General features: G+C 35.0%; 1 pseudogene; it reads right to left on the bottom strand.

Moving 5' to 3' along the window:
• Positions 1 to 521: 521 nt before the first annotated feature.
• Positions 522 to 640, bottom strand: LOC120584477 (uncharacterized; annotated as a pseudogene).
• Between the last annotated feature and the right edge of the window lie 6,094 nt (positions 641 to 6,734).

The following is a 6,734-nucleotide window of genomic DNA, read 5'->3' as shown; positions in this document are numbered from 1 at the left end:
ACACATTATAGGTAAACTTTTGAAAACTAAAAACAAATGAAAGTCTTAGAAGCGGCCAGAGAAAAATGACACATTACCAACAGAGGACAAACACTTCAAAATGACAGAATTTCTGTCCAGAAACAATGGAGGGTAGAAAAAAGTGAGACACTTTTCAAGGGCTTAAAGAAAATAACTGTGAACCCATAGTTTTATATCTAGTTAAATTGTACTTCAGGAATGTAGATGAAATTCAGACATTCTCAGGTGAAGGAAGATTAAGAGAATTTATCACCAACGGATCTACCCTGGGGAAAAAAGACGGCTAACAGAAATTCTCTAAATTGAAAGAAAATTATTTGTAAAAAACAATCTTGGAACATCAGCACAGACAAAAGAAAATGTAAGAGTGAAATATGAGAATTGCATTTCTTTTCTTTCCTTTTTTTCTTTCTTTCTTTTTTAAGCAAGGCAGCCCTTGGTTGACCTCACAGATTGCAAGGACCTTGTCAGTTTACAATCTCTTATTTTTTTATTTTTTACACCTACAGCACCTGGTCTTCCTAGGTGGTCTCCCATCCAAGTACTAACCGGGCCCGATCTTGCTTAGCTTCCGAGATCAGATGGGATCCAGCTTGTTCAGAGTGGTATGGCTATAGACAACATTTCTTTTCTTATGTTTTCTAAATTATATGGGCTAATGGAAGCCAAAATTGTAACAATGTCCAGTGTGGAATTCAATATATGTAAAGGAAATACATACAGGAAGGACATACAGGACATACAGGACATACAGGAAGGAAAGAGAATTATAAATGAGGAAATACATGAATGTAAAGGGACATAAGATTTCTACACTTCACTCAAACTGATAAAATACTGATAGTGGTAGAATTTGATTAATATGTACCTGCAATATACTTTCTAAAGCAACCACTAAATAAACTGTAAATAAGATAAAAGCAAACACTATACGCAAGTGAAATAAAATTCTAAAAAATGTTAGTAGTTCACAAAAATTAAGAAAAGAGAAACATAAATGAAAAACAGAAGAGTGAAAAGGAAACAAAATATAAAATGGCAGACTTAGCCTTAATATATCAATAATTAAATTAAATGCAAATAGCCTAAATACACCATTTAAAAGTCAGAGGTTGACAAAGTGGATTCAAATGTGATCCAAGAATACATCGTCTACAAGAAACTCACTTCAAATATAATGACGTACATAGTTTGAAAGGAAAAAGATGAAAGAATATATACCCTGCAAACATTAATCAAAAGCAGAGATGGCTATATCAGTGTCAGAAAAAATGACTTTCAAAGCAAAGAAAATTATCAGAGACGGAGAGGGACATTACATAATCATAAAAAGGGTCAACCCATAAAGAAGACATAACAATTCTATGTGTATGTGAACCAAGCAAAAAAGCTGCAAAATATGCGAGCTTAAATGAAAGGTGAAGTAGAGAAATCCACAATTATTGTCAGCAACTTCAACACTTCTCTTTTCTCTCTGGTATTGATAAATTGCTAAACAGAAAGTCAGGATTGTGAAGAACTCAACTACTCTAGTAACCAACAAAATCTAATTGACATTTATAGAACACTTCATCTAACAATAGCAAAAACAAAACAAACAAAAAAAAAACCCCACATTATTTTCAAGAACCCAAAGGAATATATACCAAGATAGATTATATTCTGGGCCATAAAACCAACTGCAACAAATTTAAAAGTATTAAAATCATAAAGACCACATTCTCTGACCACAATGGAATCAAACTAGAAATCAATAACAGAAACATAATAGAGATATCATCGAAACCTAGAAACTAAACAACACACTTCTAAATAATCCATTAGTCAAAGAGGAAATTTTTAGAAAAAATAAATAATACATTGAACTGAATGGAAATGAATGTACGACATATCAAAATTCATGACATGCAGCTAAAGCAGTGGCAGGAGAGAAATTTATACCACTGAATACATACATTAGCATAGACAAGATCAACATCCAAACATCTATTATATTTCTATATATTAGCAATGAACACATGGAAACTGATATTTAAAAAATAAAATTCTTAGAAATAAAATAAAACCTGTACTGAAAACTACAAAATACTGTTGAAAGAAATAAAAAGAAGATGTAAAAAAATGGAGAGATATACCAAATTTGTAGGTTCACGAAAGTCTGAATATAGTAAAGAAGTCAATTCCTTCCAAATTGATACACAAGTTTAACAAAATTCCTACCAAAATGGCGAGAATGTTGGCAAGAATATAGAGAAACTGGATCACTAATACATTGCTGGTGGGAATGTAAAGTGGTGCAGCAGTCCTCAAATAACATGTATTCTTTTGTGTCTAAACTATTTATGTCATTATTATGATACTTATAATTATTATTAGGTTTAGTATATATGAGTACATGTAATTAGTATTTTATATTAATATTATTATATTAGTATGGTTGAAGAATTTTGGAATGCTTCCAGATAATAGAAGTAATACTTGGGATAATAGAAGTAATAATACTACTAAAATCCTTAACTTATTGGTATTGTCAGTCTTTTTTTAAATTTTAGCTGTTCTGTTTTAGAGAATAATTACAGATTTAATTTGTATTTCTTTACAGAAGAGGTTAAACACCCTTTCAGCTTTATTGCTCGTTTGTATGTCCTCTTTTACAAAATATCTGTTGATTTTCTTATTTTTGATGTGGTTGCTATTTCTTACTGATTTGTAAGTATCTCAAGTTTCTTCTCTCATACTGTGAATGCACTTTTATTCTCTTAAAAATGTATTTGAATGAACCTCTTTTAATACAGTATGGAGAAATTTCCTACCCCAAAATCAGATATGCCAATATGCTGTCTTGTTTCCATAACAAAGGCCTAGTTGGGGAGGAGATGGATAAAGTCCACAAGACAGGTTAGGATGCTGTGATGGTACAGCTTTGGTACACAGGAGCACAGCAAGCAGTGCCCTCAAATTCTGGTGCCAGCCCTGGTACCCACGGCAGTCACCAAGTGCTTGAGATGCAGATAGTACTATACTCAGCAAAGACTGAAGCACAGGAAAGATTTACTTTTGAACACAAGTGAGATCTTAATCCTTCCTCCATTCCTCCAGATCTAGGGATCCTGGAAATACAATGCAAAAGACGTGAGATAATTTAGAGTGTCTAGCAACGGAGAACTAGAAAAAGAACTGGCAAAATTTTTGTTGTTATTCCTGGTAGAACAAGGATATTGTGGCCTGACAAAAAATGGTGAGCAAAGAATGAAATACTTCCTGGGTTTCAGAGTAACCGATCTCATGATAGAGGTGGATCCCTTTGTACTGTGATAAGTGGCATCAAAGGGTCACTTACCACTTAGGATGCAGGAGCCAAAAGAGGAAGTGGCTAATGTTAACTGAAGACACAGAGAAGGTATCAGATAAGAAGGGACAGCTAAACTGGGTTAGGAAAGAAGACGGAGGTATCGATAATTTGGGGAGGAGAGAAGGAGAGTAGAAATCAAAGGCTCTCAAACTTTTGTTTAGTGTCCTCAGTATCTTAGAAATTTTTCAAGGGCCTCTAGGTTAAGAGAAATACCTAATAGTTTAGTTCTATTTACTAATTAGTTGGATCCAAATAACTTTAAAAGTATATATGTATGTATGTATATATATACATATATACTTTTAAAGTTACATACACATATATATATATATATGTATATATGTATTCTAACAGCTTAGTTCAGCCGATTCTCATCATTTGCAGAGTCTATTTTGGGAGTTCTCCTACTTGCTAAAATGTATTTGTAACACCAAAATTGATACCTATGGCACTTTCATGGTCATTTGCAGACACATGCAGAGTATTGAAATTTTCACAAGATGAACATGTTTCCAGTTGAGGTCAAACAAGAGGACCCTCTACTTTCTAGTTTCAGTCCTATACGGTAAACAAGTCTTTCCGTGATCTATTAAGTGCCATATTTCTCATATTTTTATGCTTTTTGCTGGTGATTTCACTGTTTAGAACACACTGAAGCATGATGATGAAATGCTGTCTGTTTCCTGAGCACAGGAAGCTTATGAGGTGCCTTATGAAGAAAAGACACGTGCTAGATAAGCTTCCTTCAGGCACGTGTTATAATGCCACCAGCTTTGAGTTCAGTGTTAATGAGTCAACAGTATATATTAAAATGTCTTTAAACAGAAACACTAATTAAATAAGGTTGTGAACTGGTAAAACTGCTGTGGTCAGGAACTTGCAGGTATTTCTCCTTGGAACAATGATTCAGTATCTGTTAATTCACTGTTAGTGGGAACATTCTAGAACATAACAACTGCAAATAACAAGAATCAACTGTGGTGATTTTTAATATAATACATATTAATGGAAGATTAAAAAAATGCTTTTACTTCGTTGCTAAATACCCCAAATTATGTACTTATGTGCCTGGTGAGCACTGCATAGTTTCTCAAACTTGGACTCACATCAAACACTGCTGCCTTCATTTCTGGTTTCTCTCTGATTTTCACATGATACTTACTTTTAATCACAACAGCTGTCAGAAACACAGTTTGGAAGAGATCCGAAACCATCAATAACGACGTGGCACAATCTGATGTTGAGACTGTCGAACTACATGATCCTGCAGGTATCAAGCGGCAGGCACTGATTTCTCTTGAAAATTTAAAATATCCTGTATCATTTCAATGAGTTTGCTGTGGCATCTTGGGCATCTCTGCACACACAAGGTGAGAACCATGGGTCAAATTAAAGAAATAAGAGCACTATGAAACGGAATATTTTTTTAAAAAATAAACTGTTTGGTAATTTTTCCCATAAGGAAAAACATACATACTTTTGCAGAAAATAAGGCTGGAAAATGAAGTTTGAACCAGCAGATGAAGACTTTAACACCATTTTAAAGTGTTTAGTTTTTATTCTTAAGGTATTACAGCCAAAGAAGGTTTTAAAGAGGGGAAGGCCTACTGAAAAATCTGTACATAGATATGTTTGTATGATATGTAGATATATGTACACATAGAGATAAACTTATATATATGAATATATATTATATATACAAATAAATATAAATATATAAATAAATACATATATAAATAAATATTGGCATATATATATATATATATATATATATATATATATATGTATTTATTTTAGGAACCCAATATGATTGCCATAAAAGATGACTTGAATCGGGCAGAAATTAGAAGTAGAAAGACCAGACTGTACAATGTTTTTGGTGAGAGATGATAAGAATTGGACCCAAAGCAAAAGAAATGGATAGTGCAAATATAAGAGTTAAATAATTTGATTAACAATTAGGGATCAAGAGGGGTGTGTATCCTATTTCACTTTCTGCTTCCCAGCTTGTGTAAACAGGTAGATGCCATTAACCAAGCTATGTTCAGATTTGAGTTTAGAATTTTTTTTACTAGTGTTGGATGAGAAGAATAAATTAAAGCTAAATTTTAGTCCCTAGGCCAGTTAATCCTTAACACAGCTGCCGGTATCCATCACTGTTTCATTTTTCTGTCAATGCTAAACTACGTTCAGTACTGATGGCCTGAAATATTACCGCTTTTAGAGTTTGAGAGGCCTAAATCTGCACATTCCAGGCTATTTTCAGAGTTTGTTTTCAAGTCAAACCCTACTAAGTCAGATGTATGACCCTTGGTAAACCTACCCAGGCAACAGTTCTAAGATTAACATACAAAGGTAACAATTATTCCCATCTTCCCTCAGGACAACAAGCAGGGCCCATTAAAAACATAAATGAGGCTTTGGGGGGTGGGGGCGATGATCGCTATGCACTGAATGTCTGTGTCACCCTCAAACCCATATGTCAAAGCCTTATTTCCCAATGTGATAATGTTTGGAGGTAGGCTTCTTGAGGACACAGCAAGAAGCCCGCTGTCTGTAAGCCAGGAAGTAAGTCCTCACCAGGAACCAAATCTTCCAGCACCCTGATCTTAGACTTTTAGCCTCCAGAACGATGAGAAATACATTTCCGTGGCTTAAGCAGGCTAGTTGATGGTATCTGCGTTATGGCAACCCGAGCTAAGGCAAGTATGATGCATTTACCTGTAGGTCTGAGGAGTTCTAGGTGATCGGCAGGCAGAAGCATGCCTGGGGCTGGCCTGGGGCTGGCCTGGGGCTGGCCTAGGGCTGAAGTCGGTGGATGCCTCACACTGGGGGACATCATCTTACTGGTACCCTGAGGGTGATTGCTAGAGACGCTGAGTTGACTTCCTGAGGAAAGGCTCCAGAACAGGATGAATTGAGGGAAAGGGCCCAGATTTTAGAAGAAAGAGGGCAACTAGTTGTGCCGGGCTGCAAAATGAATGTGAGGTGAAATGAAGACAGAGTTAGCATGTTCATTCAGGATTCAACCAACAAATATTTACAGAACACTGAACACAACAGATGACATTCTCGTTTTTATTGATTTAAGCAGGGGAAAGAGATGCCACAGAAAGTGTGCCATTATACTTTAAAAGTATATACTTTTTTATAATATTTAATAAGTGAATAAAATCTGATTCTTTGCTGTTTCCCCTTTTACCATCCCTGGCCTGCTCCTATTGCATTTTGTCCCATTACTTTCTCAATGGGGCTTTCTCTAATCAGCTTTTTAAAAATAGCAACCCCCACTCTCCAGCAGTCTCTATCTTCCTTCCGTGTTTTTCTTTCACTGTAGCTCTTATTATCACCTGACTTACTA

The sequence above is a fragment of the Pteropus medius genome, unplaced genomic scaffold, assembly GCF_902729225.1.
Source record: "Pteropus medius unplaced genomic scaffold, Ma_sr-lr_union100, whole genome shotgun sequence".
In the NCBI taxonomy this organism is placed as follows: Eukaryota; Metazoa; Chordata; class Mammalia; order Chiroptera; family Pteropodidae; genus Pteropus; species Pteropus medius.
The sequence above is the reverse complement of the archived record's forward strand: the minus strand, read 5'-3'. Positions and strand labels throughout refer to the sequence as shown.